This window comes from Phalangium opilio, unplaced genomic scaffold, assembly GCF_054372755.1.
Source record: "Phalangium opilio isolate 3A_F unplaced genomic scaffold, DU_Popi_V2 ptg000024l_1, whole genome shotgun sequence".
Taxonomy (NCBI): Eukaryota; Metazoa; Arthropoda; class Arachnida; order Opiliones; family Phalangiidae; genus Phalangium; species Phalangium opilio.
Window position 1 is genome coordinate 11449288 of NW_028324155.1, and position 19763 is coordinate 11469050.

The 19763-nt window shown below is 39.2% G+C and overlaps 3 non-coding genes and 15 pseudogenes across 3 annotated transcripts; all 18 read right to left on the reverse strand.

Annotated features, from left to right (window-relative positions):
* Window positions 1–30: 30 nt before the first annotated feature.
* On the reverse strand, window positions 31–149 carry LOC149693336 (5S ribosomal RNA; annotated as a pseudogene).
* A 377-nt stretch (window positions 150–526) lies between these two features.
* Window positions 527–645, reverse strand: LOC149693337 (5S ribosomal RNA). Its single transcript, XR_016383073.1, has one exon. It is a non-coding gene; the product is annotated as a 5S ribosomal RNA (ribosomal RNA).
* Window positions 646–766: 121 nt separating this feature from the next.
* LOC149693338 (5S ribosomal RNA) lies at window positions 767–885 on the reverse strand. Its single transcript, XR_016383242.1, has one exon. It is a non-coding gene; the product is annotated as a 5S ribosomal RNA (ribosomal RNA).
* Window positions 886–1007: 122 nt separating this feature from the next.
* Window positions 1008–1110, reverse strand: LOC149693339 (5S ribosomal RNA; annotated as a pseudogene).
* Window positions 1111–1247: 137 nt separating this feature from the next.
* On the reverse strand, window positions 1248–1366 carry LOC149693340 (5S ribosomal RNA). Its single transcript, XR_016383239.1, has one exon. It is a non-coding gene; the product is annotated as a 5S ribosomal RNA (ribosomal RNA).
* A 137-nt stretch (window positions 1367–1503) lies between these two features.
* On the reverse strand, window positions 1504–1606 carry LOC149693341 (5S ribosomal RNA; annotated as a pseudogene).
* Window positions 1607–1740: 134 nt separating this feature from the next.
* Window positions 1741–1859, reverse strand: LOC149693342 (5S ribosomal RNA; annotated as a pseudogene).
* A 137-nt stretch (window positions 1860–1996) lies between these two features.
* On the reverse strand, window positions 1997–2116 carry LOC149693343 (5S ribosomal RNA; annotated as a pseudogene).
* Window positions 2117–2477: 361 nt separating this feature from the next.
* On the reverse strand, window positions 2478–2596 carry LOC149693344 (5S ribosomal RNA; annotated as a pseudogene).
* Window positions 2597–2733: 137 nt separating this feature from the next.
* On the reverse strand, window positions 2734–2836 carry LOC149693345 (5S ribosomal RNA; annotated as a pseudogene).
* Window positions 2837–3422: 586 nt separating this feature from the next.
* LOC149693346 (5S ribosomal RNA) lies at window positions 3423–3525 on the reverse strand (annotated as a pseudogene).
* Window positions 3526–3662: 137 nt separating this feature from the next.
* On the reverse strand, window positions 3663–3781 carry LOC149693347 (5S ribosomal RNA; annotated as a pseudogene).
* A 122-nt stretch (window positions 3782–3903) lies between these two features.
* LOC149693348 (5S ribosomal RNA) lies at window positions 3904–4006 on the reverse strand (annotated as a pseudogene).
* Window positions 4007–4143: 137 nt separating this feature from the next.
* On the reverse strand, window positions 4144–4263 carry LOC149693349 (5S ribosomal RNA; annotated as a pseudogene).
* Window positions 4264–4384: 121 nt separating this feature from the next.
* Window positions 4385–4487, reverse strand: LOC149693350 (5S ribosomal RNA; annotated as a pseudogene).
* A 361-nt stretch (window positions 4488–4848) lies between these two features.
* On the reverse strand, window positions 4849–4967 carry LOC149693351 (5S ribosomal RNA; annotated as a pseudogene).
* Window positions 4968–5088: 121 nt separating this feature from the next.
* Window positions 5089–5208, reverse strand: LOC149693352 (5S ribosomal RNA; annotated as a pseudogene).
* Window positions 5209–7439: 2231 nt separating this feature from the next.
* LOC149693353 (5S ribosomal RNA) lies at window positions 7440–7558 on the reverse strand (annotated as a pseudogene).
* Window positions 7559–19763: the final 12205 nt, after the last annotated feature.

A 19763-nucleotide genomic window follows, 5' to 3' on the forward strand; every position in this document is an offset into this window, starting at 1 on the left:
TGGAATTTAAAAGAGGAAAAAAAGTGAAAAAGCCAACGGCACGCAGTGTTCCTAAGTAGTCTCCCTCCCAAATACTGACTGCGCTCGACGCTGCTTAACTTCGGTGATCGGACGAGAACCGGTGTTTTCAGCGTGATATGGCCGTTGCCCAGAGTGCAATATAATAATTTGAATTTAATTAACCTTCATCTTTATAAAACAATAACAAAAAGAAGATATGTTTGCTTTTTTCATATCTATTGGAATTTAAAAGTGGAAAAAAAAGTTAAAAACCAACGGCACGCAATGTTCCTAAGTGGTCTTTCTCCCAAGTACTGACTGCCCTCGACGCTGCTTAACTTCGGTGATAGGACTAGAACCGGTGTTTTTAGCGTGATATGGCCGTTGCCGAGAGTGCTAGTTAATAATTCGAATTTAAATTAAGTGAGACAAATTAACCTTCATCTTTTTAAAACAATAACAAAAAGAAAATAAGTTTGCTTTTTTCATATCTTTTGGAATTTAAAACAGGAAAAAAAAGTGAAAAAGCCAACGGCACGCAGTGTTCCCAAGTGGTCTGCCTCCCAAGTACTGACTGCGCTCGACGCTGCTTAACTTCGGTGATCGGACGAGAACCGGTGTTTTCAGCGTGATATGGCCGTTGCCGAGAGTGCTATTAAAAAATTTGAATTTAATTAACCTTCATCTTTATAAAACAATAACAAAAAGAAAATATGATTGCTTTTTTCATATCTATTGGATTTTAAAAGAGGAAAAAAAAATTAAAAGCCAACGACACGCAGTGTTCCTAAGTGGTCTCCCACCCAAGTACTGACTGCGCTCGACGCTGCTTAACTTCGGTGATCGGACGAAAACCGGTGTATTCAGCGTGATATGGCCGTTGCCGAGAGTGCTAGTTAATAATTTGAATTTAATTAACGTTCATCTTTAAAAAACAATAACAAAAAGAAGATATGTTTGCTTTTTTCATATCTGGTGGAATTTAAAAGACGAAACAAAAAGGAAAAAGCCAACGACACGCTGTGTTCCCAAGTACTGACTGCGCTCGACGCTGCTTAACTTCGGTGATCGGACGAGAACCGGTGTTTTCAGCGTGATATGGCCGTTGCCGAGAGTGCTAGATAATAATTCGAATTTAAATTAAGTAAGACAAATTGACCTTCATCTTTTTAAAACAATAACAAAAAGAAAATATTTTTGCTTTTTTCATACCTTTTGGAATTTAAAAGAGGAAAAAAAAATTAAAAAGCCAACGGCACGCAGTGTTCCTAAGTGGTCTCCCTCCCAAGTACTGACTGCGCTCGACGCTGCTTAACTTCGGTGAACGGACGAGAACCGGTGTTTTCAGCGTGATATGGCCGTTGCCGAGAGTGCTAGTTAATAATTCAAATTTAAATTAAGTGAGAAAATTAACCTTCATCTTTTTAAAACAATAACAAAAAGAAAATTATGTTTGGTTTTTTCATATCTGGTGGAATTTAAAAGAGGAAACAAAAAGGAAAAATCCAACGGCACGCAGTGTTCCCAAGTACTGACTGCGCTCGACGCTGCTTAACTTCGGTGATCGGACGAGAACCGGTTTTTTCAGCGTGATATGGCCGTTGCTGAGAGTGCTAGATAATAATTCGAATTTAAATTAAGTGAGACAAATTGACCATCTTTTTAAAACAATAACAAAAAGAAAATAAGTTTGCTTTTTCCATATCTATTGGAATTTAAAAGAGGAAAAAAAAGTGAAAAAGACAACGACACGCAGTGTTCCTAAGTGGTCTCCCTCCCAAGTACTGACTGCGCTCGACGCTTTTTAACTTCGGCGATCGGACGAGAACCGGTGTTTTCAGCGTGATATGGCCGTTGCCGAGAGTGATAGATAATAATTCGAATTTAAATTAAGTGAGACAAAATGACCTTCATCTTTTTAAAACAATAACAAAAAGAAAATATTTTTGCTTTTTTCATACCTATTGGAATTTAAAAGAGGAAAAAAAAATTAAAAAGCCAACGGCACGAAGTGTTAATAAAGTGGTCTCCCTCCCAAGTACTGACTACGCTCGACGCTGCTTAACTTCGGCGATCGGACGAGAACCGTTGTTTTCAGCGTGATATGGCCGTTACCGAAAGTGCTATTTAATAATTTGAATTTAATTAACTTTCATCTTTATAAAACAATATCAAAAAGAAGATATGTTTGGTTTTTTCATATCTGGTGGAATTTAAAAGAGGAAACAAAAAGGAAAAAGCCAACGGCACGCAGTGTTCGCAAGTACTGACTGCGCTCGACGCTGCTTAACTTCGGTGATCGGACGAGAACCGTTTTTTTGAGCGTGATATGACCGTTGCCGAGAGTGCTAGTTAATAATTCGAATTTAAATTAAGTGAGACAAATTAACCTTCATCTTTTCAAACAATAACAAAAAGAAAATAAGTTTGCTTTTTTCATATCTATTGGAATTTAAAAGTGAAAAAAAAAGTGAAAAAGCCAACGGCACGTAGTGTTCCTAAGTGGTCTCCCTCCCAAGTACTGACTGCGCTCGACGCTGCTTAACTTCGGTGATCGGACGATAACCGGTGTATTCAGCATTATATGACCGTTGCCGAGGGTGCTAGTTAATAATTCGAATTTAAATTAAGTGAGAAAATTAACCTTCATCTTTTTAAAACAATAACAAAAAGAAAATTATGTTTGGTTTTTTCATATCTGGTGGAATTAAAAAGAGGAAACAAAAAGGAAAAAGCCAACGGCACGCAGTGTTCCCAAGTACTGACTGCGCTCGACGCTGCTTAACTTCGGTGATCGGACGAGAACCGGTGTTTTCAGCGTGATATGGCCGTTGCCGAAAGTGCTATTTAATAATTTGAATTTAATTAACTTTCATCTTTATAAAACAATATTAAAAAGAAGATATGTTTGGTTTTTTCATATCTGGTGGAACTTAAAAGAGGATATAAAAGTGAAAAAGCCAACGTCACGCAGTGTTTCCAAGAACTGACTGCGCTCGACGCTGCTTAACTTCGGTGATAGGACTAGAACCGGTGTTTTCAGCGTGATATGGCCGTGGCTGAGAGTGCTAGATAATAATTCGAGTTTAAATTAAGTGAGACAAATTAACCTTCATCTTTTAAAAACAATAACAAAAAGAAAATATGTTTGCTTTTTTCATATCTCTTGGAATTTAAAAGAGGAAAAAAAATTAAAAAAGCCAACGGCACGCAGTGTTCCTAAATGGTCTCCCGCCCAACGCTGCTTAACTTCGGTGATCGGACGAGAACCGGTGTATTCAGCATGATACGGCCGTTGCCGAGAGAGCTAAATAATAATTTGAATTTAATTAACCTTCATCTTTATAAAACAATAACAAAAAGAAGATATGTTTGCTTTTTTCATATCTGGTGGAATTTTAAAGAGGAAACAAAAAGGAAAAAGCCAACGGCACGCTGTGTTCCCAAGTACTGACTGCGCTCGACGCTGCTTAACTTCGGTGATCGGACGAGAACCGGTGTTTTCATCGTGATATGGCCGTTGCCGAGAGTGCTAGTTAATAATTCGAATTTAAATTAAGTGAGACAAATTATCCTTCATCTTTTTATAACAATAACAAAAAGAAAATAAGTTTGCTTTTTTCATATCTATTGGAATTTAAAAGAGGAAAAAAAAGTGAAAAAGCCAACGACACGCAGTGTTCCTAAGTGGTCTCCCTCCCAAGTACTGACTGCGCTTGACGCTTTTTAACTTCGGTGATCGGACGAGAACCGGTGTTTTCAGCGTGATATGGCCGTTACCGAAAGTGCTATTTAATAATTTGAATTTAATTAACCTTCATCTTTATAAAACAATATCAAAAAGAAGATATGTTTGGTTTTTTCATATCTGGTGGAATTTAAAAGAGGAAACAAAAAGGAAAAAGCCAACGGCACGCAGTGTTCCCAAGTACTGACTGCGCTCGACGCTGCTTAACTTCGGTGATCGGACGAGAACCGGTGTTTTCAGCGTGATATGGCCGTTGCCGAGAGTGCTAGATAATAATTCGAATTTAAATTAAGTGAGACAAAATGACCTTCATCTTTTTAAAACAATAACAAAAAGAAAATATTTTTGCTTTTTTCATACCTATTGGAATTTAAAAGAGGAAAAAAAAATTAAAAAGCCAACGGCACGCAGTGTTAATAAAGTGGTCTCCCTCCCAAGTACTGACTGTGCTCGACGCTTCTTAACTTCGGTGATCGGACGAGAACCGGTGTATTCAGCATGATATGGCCGTTGCCGAGAGTGCTAGTTAATAATTTGAATTCAATTAACCTTCATCTTTATAAAACAAAACAAAATGAAGATATGTTTGCTTTTTTCATATCTGGTGGAATTTAAAAGAGGAAACAAAAAGGAAAAAGCCAACGGCACGCTGTGTTCCCAAGTACTGACTGCGCTCGACGCTGCTTAACTTCGGTGATCGGACGAGAACCGGTGTTTTCAGCGTGATATGGCCGTTGCTGAGAGTGCTATTTAATAATTTGAATTTAATTAACTTTCATCTTTATAAAACAATATCAAAAAGAAGATATGTTTGGTTTTTCACATCTGGTGGAATTTAAAAGAGGATATAAAAGTGAAAAAGGCAACGTCACGCAGTGTTTCCAAGTACTGACTGCGCTCGACGCTGCTTAACTTCGGTGATAGGACTAGAACCGCTGTTTTCAGCGTGATATGGCCGTTGCCGAGAGTGCTAGTTAATAATTCGAATTTAAATTAAGTGAGACAAATTAACCTTCATCTTTTTAAAACAATAACAAAAACAAAATATGTTTGCTTTTTTCATATCTATTGGAATTTAAAAGAGGAAAGTAAAGTGAAAAAGCCAACGGCACGCAGTGTTCCTAAGTGGTCTCCCTCCCAAGTACTGACTGCGCTCGACGCTTCTTAACTTCGGTGATCGGACGAGAACCGGTGTTTTCAGCGTGTTATGGCCGTTGCCAAGAGTGCTATTTAATAATTTGAATTTATTTAACCTTCATCTTTATAAAACAATAACAAAAAGAAGATATATTTGCTTTTTTCATATCTATTGGAATTTAAAAGTGGAAAAAAAGTGAAAAAGCCAACGGCACGCAGTGTTCCAAAAGTGGTCTCCCTCCCAAGTACTGACTGCGCTCGACGCTGCTTAACTTCGGTGATCGGACGAGAACCGGTGTTTTCAGCGTGATAGGGCCGTTGTCTAGAATGCTAGATAATAATTCGAATTTAAATTTAGTGAGACAAATTGACCTTCATCTTTTTAAAACAATAACAAAAAGAAAATATGTTTGCTTTTTTCATATCTATTGGAATTTAAAAGAGGAAAAAAAAATTAAAAAAGCCAACGGCACGCAGTGTTTCCAAGTACTGACTGCGCTCGACGCTGCTTAACTTCGGTGATAGGACTAGAACCGGTGTTTTCAGCGTGATATGGCCGTTGCCGAGAGTGCTAGTTAATAATTCGAATTTAAATTAAGTGAGACAAATTAACCTTCATCTTTTTAAAACAATAACAAAAAGAAATTAAGTTTCCTTTTTACCTCTCCGTGTGACGTAGTCCAGGAGAGGTTCTGTAACGGCCGTGTCTGTCTGTCTGTCTGTGTGTGTGTGTGTCTGTCTGTCTGTCTGTCTGTCTGTCTGTCTGTCCGTTGTTACACCCACGTGACCGCGTTCGCAGTTTGCGTATCGGAGCAAACGTGTTCCCAATTTCCGGACCGCATTGACAGTTCACAGAAATTTGGAAAATTGTTTTTCTCTCCGTTGGCTACTCTATACTTGAGTTCTCACACCACCATGTTTGGTCTTCGTCCATCCCATATGAACACCAGTCTGGTACTTTTCTGGCTTCCACCACCACCATCTTCTATTCTTTGTCAATCCCACATTGACACCAGTCCGCACTTACACTGGCTTCTAACACCACCATCCACTGGTCTTCCGTTTATTCCATATAGACACCAATCTGTATCATTGGCTTCTAACACAACCATCCCCTGGTCTTCCGTCTATTCCACATAGACCCCAATCTGTATCATTGGCTTCTACTCCATTATCATCGTTTGGTTTTAGGATATACGCGGCGATCAGCTAGGGTTACGAGAAACGTCTAGCCTCCCTAAGGTGGGATCGGCCACTAAAGGTTTTCGCAAATGCGCTTTTTCCTTACTATTATAATGGAAACGAATCGTATATATATCCCGAAATTTGAAGAAAGCGGGCAAGAGGGGTACCCTTCACTTTAAACGTCAATATTAGAAAAGTTTGAGAAGATAATAGGTATAACTTTATTTTAAACGATTTAACTATTATTAATGTTAATAATTGAAGATTAAAATTATTAAAAATAATTATATTTATTTAAATATTAAAGATAATCTTGTTTCTCAACTCAAAATTAATACGGAAAGATTTAACAAGCAGTCTATGTTTTTGTCTGTGTGTGTCCGTCCATTGTTACACTAGTGCGTCGCGTTAGCAGATAGCCTTGTGCTGATGTGTTAAGAAATCATACAGAACATTAATATTCCCTTTTTCCATAATATAAAGTGAATATGTGGAAGTATTTTTCTTAATTATGATGCATTTAGTACTTTTGTGGCTTAAAAGCTCTGTTTCATTTTGATATTCCAAAGATTTATTTTAATATTGTTATTTGAAATGGCTGTTTATATATTGCGTAAGCTATACTACATCTGTATATAGAATAATCCTTGGTTTAGAAATTTCATGAAGAAAACTAAGACCTAGACTTAGGCGCGTATAACAAGAATTATCCCCAATAGGCTTAGTGAAACAAAGAGTAAATAATTGAGGCCTGAGGTGAAGTAAACTTTTGGCTTTGATTTTCGTGTCTGAAATGAACAGACATCAACGGTTCAGAGTGAGCCGAAAGTTAAATACACTCTTAATAATAATAATAAGGTTAGTAAAAGGGCTAATGGTTAACGGCTAGTAACTACAGACTTATTATTCTCTTTATGGTGCGCATTGACTATTAGTGCGTCTAGCTACAATTTAGCTTTGGTGTTATTTAACGTTAACATTCATGTTGGCAAACTAAGAATATTGTTGAGGTGAGACGAGACGATAGTGTTTACACTGCAAACCAGTTGTGAATGTAGCTTTCAGAATAAAGGGTAAACAGCTGAAGCGTAGACTTCATTTCCTGTTCTTTTCCCCATTGACTGATTTCCATGTGTCCAAGATTTATCCTTATTGGATGTAAAATGTCGTCTGCTTTACTGTACATTCGCTATGTTTGGAATACTGCTTCAATATTTCGTAAATTTTTACTTCAAAAAAGTGAAATAATTCCATATCTAGGTAAATACGTTTGTAGTAGTAGACCTCTTGACACGGAGAGGTTATATTTTGGTTTTCCCAACTTGTTTCATATCTATTGGAATTTAAAAGAGTAAAAAAAAAGTGAAAAAGCCAACGGCACGCAGTGTTCCTAAGTGGTCTCCCTCCCAAGTACTGACTGCGCTCGACGCTTCTTAACTTCGGTGATCGGACGAGAACCGGTGTTTTCAGCGTGATATGGCCGTTACCGAGAGTGCTAGTTAATAATTCGAATTTAATTAACCTTAATATTTATAAAACAATAACAAAAAGAAGATATGTTTAATGTTAATCGAAAGAACAGGGTCAAGTAATTAAGCAATACGTGAACAAACAAACCCCTCAATAGAAAATGCATTAGACTATACTTAGCAGGCCCATAACTCTGTGTCTACTAGAGATACGGGGATGTCCTTAGGATATGTTATAGTCCAAATTGTCCCCCATCTAACCATATTAAAAACTTGGGCTACGACAAACAGGGGCCGAGTAATTAAGCTAAACGTAAACAAACAACCCCTCCATAGGAAATGCATTAGACTATACTTTGCAGGCTCGTAACTCTGTTTCTACTGAGATACGGGGATGTCCTTTGAGTATGTTTTAGTCCAATTTGTCCCCCATCTAACCATACTAAAAACATTGAGCTACGACAAACAGGGGCCGAGATATTAAGCTAAACGTAAACAAACAACCCCTCCATAGGAAATGCATTAGACTATACTTTGCAGGCTCGTAACTCTGTTTCTACTGAGATACGGGGATGTCCTTTGAGTATGTTTTAGTCCAGTTTGTCCCCCATCTAACCATAATAAAAACATTGAGCTACGTCAAACAGGGGCCGAGATATTAAGCTAAACGTAAACAAACAACCCCTCCATAGGAAATGCATTAGACTATACTTTGCAGGCTCGTAACTCTGTTTCTACTGAGATACGGGGATGTCCTTTGAGTATGTTTTAGTCCAATCTTTCCCCCATCTAACCATACTAAAAACATTGAGCTACGACAAACAGGGGCCGAGATATTAAGCTAAACGTAAACAAACAACCCCTCCATAGGAAATGCATTAGACTATACTATGCAGAATCGTAACTCTGTTTCTACTGAGATACGGGGATGTCCTTTGAGTATGTTTTAGTCCAGTTTGTCCCCCATCTAACCATAATAAAAACTTTGGGCTACGACAAACAGGGGCCGAGTACTTAAGCAAAACGTAAAGAAACAAACCCCCTCCATAGGAATTGAGTTAGACTATACTTTGCAGGCTCGTAACTCTGTTTCTACTGAGATACAAGGATGTCCTTTGAGTATGTTTTAGTCCCATTTTTCCCCCATCTAACCATACTAAAAACATTGAGCTACGACAAACAGGGGCCGAGATATTAAGCTAAACGTAAACAAACAACCCCTCCATAGGAAATGCATTAGACTATACTTTGCAGAATCGTAACTCTGTTTCTACTGAGATACGGGGATGTCCTTTGAGTATGTTTTAGTCCAGTTTGTCCCCCATCTAACCATAATAAAAACATTGAGCTACGACAAACAGGGGCCGAGATATTAAGCTAAACGTAAACAAACAACCCCTCCATAGGAAATGCATTAGACTATACTTTGCAGAATCGTAACTCTGTTTCTACTGAGATACGGGGATGTCCTTTGAGTATGTTTTAGTCCAGTTTGTCCCCCATCTAACCATAATAAAAACTTTGGGCTACGACAAACAGGGGCCGAGTACTTAAGCAAAACGTAAAGAAACAAACCCCCTCCATAGGAATTGAGTTAGACTATACTTTGCAGGCTCGTAACTCTGTTTCTACTGGAGATACGGGGATGTCCTTTGAGTATGTTATAGTCCAATTTCTCCCCATCTAACCATCCTAAAAACATTGAGCCACGACAAACAGGGGCCGAGTAATTAAGCTAAACGTAAACAAACAACCCGTCCATAGGAAATGCATTAGACTATAATTTGCAGGCCCATAACTCTGTGTCTACTAGAGATACGGGGATGTCCTTAGGATATGTTATAGTCCAAATTTTCCCCCATCTAACCATACTAAAAACTTTGGGCTACGACAAACAGGGGTTGAGTAATTAAGCTAAACGTAAACAAACAACCCCTCCTTAGGAAATGCATTAGACTATACTTTGCAGGCTCGTAACTCTGTTTCTACTGAGATACGGGGATGTCCTTTGAGTATGTTTTAGTCCAATTTGTCCCCCATCTAACCATACTAAAAACATTGAGCTACGACAAACAGGGGCCGAGATATTAAGCAAAATTTTCGTCAACTTTGGTATCGTCTCACTTATTTTTATTATGTTACTTATGATTTTTGCACTAAACTTTGGAGGCTCATAACTCTTGTTCTACAAGAGATACTGGGATCTCCTTTGGATATGTTATAGTACTCTTTGATCCCCATACAAGGTTACTTTAAACTTGAGGCTACCTCAATATCGTCGTCAACTTATTTATTGTCTCACTTATTGTTAGAAGGTTACTTTTGATTTTTGAAAATAAACTTTGCAGGCTCGTAACTCTGTTTCTACTGGAGATACGGGGATGTCCTTTGAGTATGTTATTGTCCAATTAGTCCCCCATCTAACCATACTAAAAACTTTGGGCTACGACAAACAGGGGCCGAGTAATTAAGCTAAACGTAAACAAACAACCCCTCCATAGGAAATGCATTAGACTATACATTGCAGGCTCGTAACTCTGTTTCTACTGGATATACGGGGATGTCCTTTGAGTATATTTTAGTCCAATTTGTCCCCCATCTAACCATAATAAAAACTTTGGGCTACGACAAACAGGGGCCGAGTACTTAAGCAAAACGTAAAGAAACAAACCCCCTCCATAGGAAATGAGTTAGACTATACTTTGCAGGCTCGTAACTCTGTTTCTACTGGAGATACGGCGATGTCCATTGAGTATGTTATAGTCCAATTTGTCCCCCATCTAACCATGCTAAAAACATTGAGCTACGACAAACAGGGGCCGAGTAATTAAGCTAAACGTAAACAAACAACCCGTCCATAGGAAATGCATTAGACTATACTTTGCAGGCCCATAACTCTGTGTCTACTAGAGATACGGGGATGTCCTTAGGATATGTTATAGTCCAAATTGTCCCCCATCTAACCATATTAAAAACTTGGGCTACGACAAACAGGGGCCGAGTAATTAAGCTAAACGTAAACAAACAACCCCTCCATAGGAAATGCATTAGACTATACTTTGCAGGCTCGTAACTCTGTTTCTACTGAGATACGGGGATGTCCTTTGAGTATGTTTTAGTCCAATTTGTCCCCCATCTAACCATACTAAAAACATTGAGCTACGACAAACAGGGGCCGAGATATTAAGCTAAACGTAAACAAACAACCCCTCCATAGGAAATGCATTAGACTATACTTTGCAGGCTCGTTACTCTGTTTCTACTGAGATACGGGGATGTCCTTTGAGTATGTTCTAGTCCAGTTTGTCCCCCATCTAACCATAATAAAAACATTGAGCTACGACAAACAGGGGCCGAGATATTAAGCTAAACGTAAACAAACAACCCCTCCATAGGAAATGCATTAGACTATACTTTGCTAAATCGTAACTCTGTTTCTACTGAGATACGGGGATGTCCTTTGAGTATGTTTTAGTCCAGTTTGTCGCCCATCTAACCATAATAAAAACTTTGGGCTACGACAAACAGGGGCCGAGTACTTAAGCAAAACGTAAAGAAACAAACCCCCTCCATAGGAATTGAGTTAGACTATACTTTGCAGGCTCGTAACTCTGTTTCTACTGGAGATACGGGGATGTCCTTTGTGTATGTTATAGTCCAATTTGTCCCCCATCTAACCATGCTAAAAACATTGAGCTACGACAAACAGGGGCCGAGTAATTAAGCTAAACGTAAACAAACAACCCGTCCATAGGAAATGCATTAGACTATACTTTGCAGGCCCATAACTCTGTGTCTACTAGAGATACGGGGATGTCCTTAGGATATGTTATAGTCCAAATTATCCCCCATCTAACCATACTAAAAACCTTGGGCTACGACAAACAGGGGTTGAGTAATTAAGCTAAACGTAAACAAACAACCCCTCCTTAGGAAATGCATTAGACTATACTTTGTAGGCTCGTAACTCTGTTTCTACTGAGATACGTTGATGTCCTTTGAGTATGTTTTAGTCCAATTTGTCCCCCATCTAACCATACTGAAAACATTGAGCTACGACAAACAGGGGCCGAGATATTAAGCTAAACGTAAACAAACAACCCCTCCTTAGGAAATGCATTAGACTATACTTTGCAGGCTCGTAACTCTTTTTCTACTGAGAAACGGGGATGTCCTTTGAGTATGTTTTAGTCCAATTTGTCCCCCATCTAACCATACTAAAAACATTGAGCTACGACAAACAGGGGCCGAGATATTAAGCAAAATTTTCGTCAACTTTGGTATCGTCTCACTTATTTTTATTATGTTACTTATGATTTTTGCACTAAACTTTGGAGGCTCATAACTCTTGTTCTACAAGAGATACTGGGATCTCCTTTGGATATGTTATAGTACTCTTTGATCCCCATACAAGGTTACTTTAAACTTGAGGCTACCTCAATATCGTCGTCAACTTATTTATTGTCTCACTTATTGTTAGAAGGTTACTTTTGATTTTTGAAAATAAACTTTGCAGGCTCGTAACTCTGTTTCTACTGGAGATACGGGGATGTCCTTTGAGTATGTTATAGTCCAATTTGTCCCCCATCTAACCATGCTAAAAACATTGAGCTACGACAAACAGGGGCCGAGTAATTAAGCTAAACGTAAACAAACAACCCGTCCATAGGAAATGCATTAGACTATACTTTGCAGGCCCATAACTCTGTGTCTACTAGAGATACGGGGATGTCCTTAGGATATGTTATAGTCCAAATTGTCCCTCATCTCACCATATTAAAAACTTTGGGCTACGACAAACAGGGGCCAAGTAATTAAGCTAAACGTAAACAAAAAACCCCTCCATAGGAAATGCATTAGACTATATTTTGCCGGCTCGTAACTCTGTTTCTACGGAGATACGGGGATGTCCTTTGAGTATGTTTTAGTCCAGTTTGTCCCCCATCTAACCAAACTAAAAACATTGAGCTACGACTAACAGGGGCCGAGATATTAAGCTAAAGGTAAACAAACAACCCCTCCATAGGAAATGCATTAGACTATACTTTGCAGGCTCGTAACTCTGTTTCTACTGAGATAAGGGGATGTCCTTTGAGTATGTTTTAGTCCAATTTGTCCCCCATCTAACCATACTAAAAACATTGAGCTACGACAAACAGGAGCCGAGATATTAAGCTAAACGTAAACAAACAACCCCTCCATAGGAAATGCATTAGACTATACTTTGCAGAATCGTAACTCTGTTTCTACTGAGATACGGGGATGTCCTTTGAGTATGTTTTAGTCCAGTTTGTCCCCCATCTAACCATAATAAAAACTTTGGGCTACGACAAACAGGGGCCGAGTACTTAAGCAAAACGTAAAGAAACAAACCCCCTCCATAGGAAATGAGTTAGACTATACTTTGCAGGCTCGTAACTCTGTTACTACTGGAGATACGGGGATGTCCTTTTAGTATGTTTTAGTCCAATTTGTCCCCCATCTAACTATTTTAAAAACATTGAGTTACGACAAACAGGGGCCGAGATATTAAGTAAAATGTTCGTCAACTTTGGTATCGTCTCACTAATTTTTATTATGTTACTTATGATTTTTGCACTAAACTTTGGAGGCTCATAACTCTTGTTCTACAAGAGATACTGGGATCTCCTTTGGATATGTTATAGTACTCTTTGATCCCCATACAAGGATACTTTAAACTTGAGGCTACCTCAATATCGTCGACAACTTATTTATTGTCTCACTTATTGTAAGAAGGTTACTTTTGATTTTTGAAAATAAACTTTGCAGGCTCGTAACTCTGTTTCTACTGGAAATACGGGGATGTCCTTTGAGTATGTTATTGTCCAATTTGTCCCCCATCTAACCATACTAAAAACTTTGGGCTACGACAAACAGGGGCCGAGTAATTAAGCTAAACGTAAACAAACAACCCCTCCATAGGAAATGCATTAGACTATACATTGCAGGCTCGTAACTCTGTTTCTACTGGATATACGGGGATGTCCTTTGAGTATGTTTTAGTCCAATTTATCTCCCATCTAACCATAATAAAAACTTTGGGCTACGACAAACAGGGGCCGAGTACTTAAGCAAAACGTAAAGAAACAAACCCCCTCCATAGGAAATGCATTAGACTATACTTTGCCGGCTCGTAACTCTGTTTCTACGGAGATACGGGGATGTCCTTTGAGTATGTTTTAGTCCAGTTTGTCCCCCATCTAACCATACTAAAAACATTGAGCTACGACTAACAGGGGCCGAGATATTAAGCTAAACGTAAACAAACAACCCCTCCATAGGAAATGCATTAGACTATACTTTGCAGGCTCGTAACTGTTTCTACTGAGATACGGGGATGTCCTTTGAGTATGTTTTAGTCCAATTTGTCCCCCATCTAACCATACTAAAAACATTGAGCTACGACAAACAGGAGCCGAGATATTAAGCTAAACGTAAACAAACAACCCCTCCATAGGAAATGCATTAGACTATACTTTGCAGAATCGTAACTCTGTTTCTACTGAGATACGGGGATGTCCTTTGAGTATGTTTTAGTCCAGTTTGTCCCCCATCTAACTATTTTAAAAACATTGAGTTACGACAAACAGGGGCCGAGATATTAAGCAAAATGTTCGTCAACTTTGGTATCGTCTCACTTATTTTTATTATGTTACTTATGATTTTTGCACTAAACTTTGGAGGCTCATAACTCTTGTTCTACAAGAGATACTGGGATCTCCTTTGGATATGTTATAGTACTCTTTGATCCCCATACAAGGATACTTTAAACTTGAGGCTACCTCAATATCGTCGTCAACTTATTTATTGTCTCACTTATTGTTAGAAGGTTACTTTTGATTTTTGAAAATAAACTTTGCAGGCTCGTAACTCTGTTTCTACTGGAAATACGGGGGTGTCCTTTGAGTATGTTATTGTCCAATTTGTCCCCCATCTAACCATGCTAAAAACATTGAGATACGACAAAACGGGGCCGAGTAATTAAGCTAAACGTAAACAAACAACCCCTCCATTGGAAATGCATTAGACTATATTTTGCAGGCCCATAACTCTGTGTCTACTAGAGATACGGGGATGTCCTTAGGATATGTTATAGTCCAAATTGTCCCCCATCTCACCATATTAAAAACTTTGGGCTACGACAAACAGGGGCCGAGTAATTAAGCTAAAGGTAAACAAAAAACCCCTCCATAGGAAATGCATTAGACTATACTTTGCCGGCTCGTAACTCTGTTTCTACGGAGATACGGGGATGTCCTTTGAGTATGTTTTAGTCCAGTTTGTCCCCCATCTTACCATACTAAAAACATTGAGCTACGACTAACAGGGGCCGAGATATTAAGCTAAACGTAAACAAACAACCCCTCCATAGGAAATGCATTAGACTATACTTTGCAGGCTCGTAACTGTTTCTACTGAGATACGGGGATGTCCTTTGAGTATGTTTTAGTCCAATTTGTCCCCCATCTAACCATACTAAAAACATTGAGCTACGACAAACAGGAGCCGAGATATTAAGCTAAACGTAAACAAACAACCCCTCCATAGGAAATGCATTAGACTATACTTTGCAGAATCGTAACTCTGTTTCTACTGAGATACGGGGATGTCCTTTGAGTATGTTTTAGTCCAGTTTGTCCCCCATCTAACTATTTTAAAAACATTGAGTTACGACAAACAGGGGCCGAGATATTAAGCAAAATGTTCGTCAACTTTGGTATCGTCTCACTTATTTTTATTATGTTACTTATGATTTTTGCACTAAACTTTGGAGGCTCATAACTCTTGTTCTACAAGAGATACTGGGATCTCCTTTGGATATGTTATAGTACTCATTGATCCCCATACAAGGATACTTTAAACTTGAGGCTACCTCAATATCGTCGTCAACTTATTTATTGTCTCACTTATTGTTAGAAGGTTACTTTTGATTTTTGAAAATAAACTTTGCAGGCTCGTAACTCTGTTTCTACTGGAAATACGGGGGTGTCCTTTGAGTATGTTATTGTCCAATTTGTCCCCCATCTAACCATGCTAAAAACATTGAGATACGACAAAACGGGGCCGAGTAATTAAGCTAAACGTAAACAAACAACCCCTCCATTGGAAATGCATTAGACTATATTTTGCAGGCCCATAACTCTGTGTCTACTAGAGATACGGGGATGTCCTTAGGATATGTTATAGTCCAAATTGTCCCCCATCTCACCATATTAAAAACTTTGGGCTACGACAAACAGGGGCCGAGTACTTAAGCAAAACGTTAAGAAACAAACCCCCTCCATAGGAAATGAGTTAGACTATACTTTGCCGGCTCGTAACTCTGTTTCTACGGAGATACGGTGATGTCCTTTGAGTATGTTTTAGTCCAGTTTGTCCCCCATCTAACCATACTAAAAACATTGAGCTACGACAAACAGGGGCCGAGATATTAAGCTAAACGTAAACAAACAACCCCTCCATAGGAAATGCATTAGACTATACTTTGCAGGCTCGTAACTCTGTTTCTACTGAGATACGGGGATGTCCTTTGAGTATGTTTTAGTCCAATTTGTCCCCCATCTAACCATACTAAAAATATTGAGCTACGACAAACAGGGGCCGAGATATTAAGCTAAACGTAAACAAACAACCCCTCCATAGGAAATGCATTAGACTATACTTTGCAGAATCGTAACTCTGTTTCTACTGAGATACGAGGATGTCCTTTGAGTATGTTTTAGTCCAGTTTGTCCCCCATCTAACCATAATAAAAACTTTGGGCTACGACAAACAGGGGCCGAGTACTTAAGCAAAACGTAAAGAAACAAACCCCCTCCATAGGAAATGAGTTAGACTATACTTTGCTGGCTCGTAACTCTGTTTCTACTGGAGATACGGGGATGTCCTTTGAGTATGTTATAGTCCAATTTGTCCCCCATCTAACCATGCTAAAAACATTGAGCTACGACAAACAGGGGCCGAGTAATTAAGCTAAACGTAAACAAACAACCCGTCCATAGGAAATGCATAAGACTATACTTTGCAGGCTCGTAACTCTGTTTCTACTGGATATACGGGGATGTCCTTTGAGTATGTTTTAGTCCAATTTGTCCCCCATCTAACCATAATAAAAACTTTGGGCTACGACAAACAGGGGCCGAGTACTTAAGCAAAACGTAAAGAAACAAACCCCCTCCATAGGAAATGAGTTAGACTATACTTTGCTGGCTCGTAACTCTGTTTCTACTGGAGATACGGGGATGTCCTTTGAGTATGTTATAGTCCAATTTGTCCCCCTTCTAACCATGCTAAAAACATTGAGCTACGACAAACAGGGGCCGAGTAATTAAGCTAAACGTAAACAAACAACCCGTCCATAGGAAATGCATTAGACTATACTTTGCAGGCTCGTAACTCTGTTTCTACTGGATATACGGGGATGTCCTTTGAGTATGTTTTAGTCCAATTTGTCCCCCATCTAACCATAATAAAAACTTTGGGCTACGACAAACAGGGGCCGAGTACTTAAGCAAAACGTAAAGAAACAAACCCCCTCCATAGGAAATGAGTTAGACTATACTTTGCTGGCTCGTAACTCTGTTTCTACTGGAGATACGGGGATGTCCTTTGAGTATGTTATAGTCCAATTTGTCCCCCATCTAACCATGCTAAAAACATTGAGCTACGACAATCAGGGGCCGAGTAATTAAGCTAAACGTAAACAAACAACCCCTCCATAGGAAATGCATTAGACTATACATTGCAGGCTCGTAACTCTGTTTCTACTGGATATACGGGGATGTCCTTTGAGTATGTTATAGTCCAATTTGTCCCCCATCTAACCATGCTAAAAACATTGAGATACGACAAACAGGGGCCGAGTAATTAAGCTAAACGTAAACAAACAACCCCTCCATAGGAAATGCATTAGACTATATTTTGCAGGCCCATAACTCTGTGTCTACTAGAGATACGGGGATGTCCTTAGGATATGTTATAGTCCAAATTGTCCCCCATCTCACCATATTAAAAACTTTGGGCTACGACAAACAGGGGCCGAGTACTTAAGCAAAACGTTAAGAAACAAACCCCCTCCATAGGAAATGAGTTAGACTATACTTTGCCGGCTCGTAACTCTGTTTCTACGGAGATACGGTGATGTCCTTTGAGTATGTTTTAGTCCAGTTTGTCCCCCATCTAACCATACTAAAAACATTGAGCTACGACAAACAGGGGCCGAGATCTTAAGCTAAACGTAAACAAACAACCCCTCCATAGGAAATGCATTAGACTATACTTTGCAGGCTCGTAACTCTGTTTCTACTGAGATACGGGGATGTCCTTTGAGTATGTTTTAGTCCAATTTGTCCCCCATCTAACCATACTAAAAACATTGAGCTACGACAAACAGGCGCCGAGATATTAAGCTAAACGTAAACAAACAACCCCTCCATAGGAAATGCATTAGACTATACTTTGCAGAATCGTAACTCTGTTTCTACTGAGATACGAGGATGTCCTTTGAGTATGTTTTAGTCCAGTTTGTCCCCCATCTAACCATAATAAAAACTTTGGGCTACGACAAACAGGGGCCGAGTACTTAAGCAAAACGTAAAGAAACAAACCCCCTCCATAGGAAATGAGTTAGACTATACTTTGCTGGCTCGTAACTCTGTTTCTACTGGAGATACGGGGATGTCCTTTGAGTATGTTATAGTCCAATTTGTCCCCCATCTAACCATGCTAAAAACATTGAGCTACGACAAACAGGGGCCGAGTAATTAAGCTAAACGTAAACAAACAACCCGTCCATAGGAAATGCATTAGACTATACTTTGCAGGCTCGTAACTCTGTTTCTACTGGATATACGGGGATGTCCTTTGAGTATGTTTTAGTCCAATTTGTCCCCCAGCTAACCATAATAAAAACTTTGGGCTACGACAAACAGGGGCCGAGTACTTAAGCAAAACGTAAAGAAACAAACCCCCTCCATAGGAAATGAGTTAGACTATACTTTGCTGGCTCGTAACTCTGTTTCTACTGGAGATACGGGGATGTCCTTTGAGTATGTTATAGTCCAATTTGTCCCCCTTCTAACCATGCTAAAAACATTGAGCTACGACAAACAGGGGCCGAGTAATTAAGCTAAACGTAAACAAACAACCCGTCCATAGGAAATGCATTAGACTATACTTTGCAGGCTCGTAACTCTGTTTCTACTGGATATACGGGGATGTCCTTTGAGTATGTTTTAGTCCAATTTGTCCCCCATCTAACCATAATAAAAACTTTGGGCTACGACAAACAGGGGCCGAGTACTTAAGCAAAACGTAAAGAAACAAACCCCCTCCATAGGAAATGAGTTAGACTATACTTTGCTGGCTCGTAACTCTGTTTCTACTGGAGATACGGGGATGTCCTTTGAGTATGTTATAGTCCAATTTGTCCCCCATCTAACCATGCTAAAAACATTGAGCTACGACAATCAGGGGCCGAGTAATTAAGCTAAACGTAAACAAACAACCCCTCCATAGGAAATGCATTAGACTATACATTGCAGGCTCGTAACTCTGTTTCTACTGGATATACGGGGATGTCCTTTGAGTATGTTATAGTCCAATTTGTCCCCCATCTAACCATGCTAAAAACATTGAGATACGACAAACAGGGGCCGAGTAATTAAGCTAAACGTAAACAAACAACCCCTCCATAGGAAATGCATTAGACTATATTTTGCAGGCCCATAACTCTGTGTCTACTAGAGATACGGGGATGTCCTTAGGATATGTTATAGTCCAAATTGTCCCCCATCTCACCATATTAAAAACTTTGGGCTACGACAAACAGGGGCCGAGTACTTAAGCAAAACGTTAAGAAACAAACCCCCTCCATAGGAAATGAGTTAGACTATACTTTGCCGGCTCGTAACTCTGTTTCTACGGAGATACGGTGATGTCCTTTGAGTATGTTTTAGTCCAGTTTGTCCCCCATCTAACCATACTAAAAACATTGAGCTACGACAAACAGGGGCCGAGATATTAAGCTAAACGTAAACAAACAACCCCTCCATAGGAAATGCATTAGACTATACTTTGCAGGCTCGTAACTCTGTTTCTACTGAGATACGGGGATGTCCTTTGAGTATGTTTTAGTCCAATTTGTCCCCCATCTAACCATACTAAAAACATTGAGCTACGACAAACAGGCGCCGAGATATTAA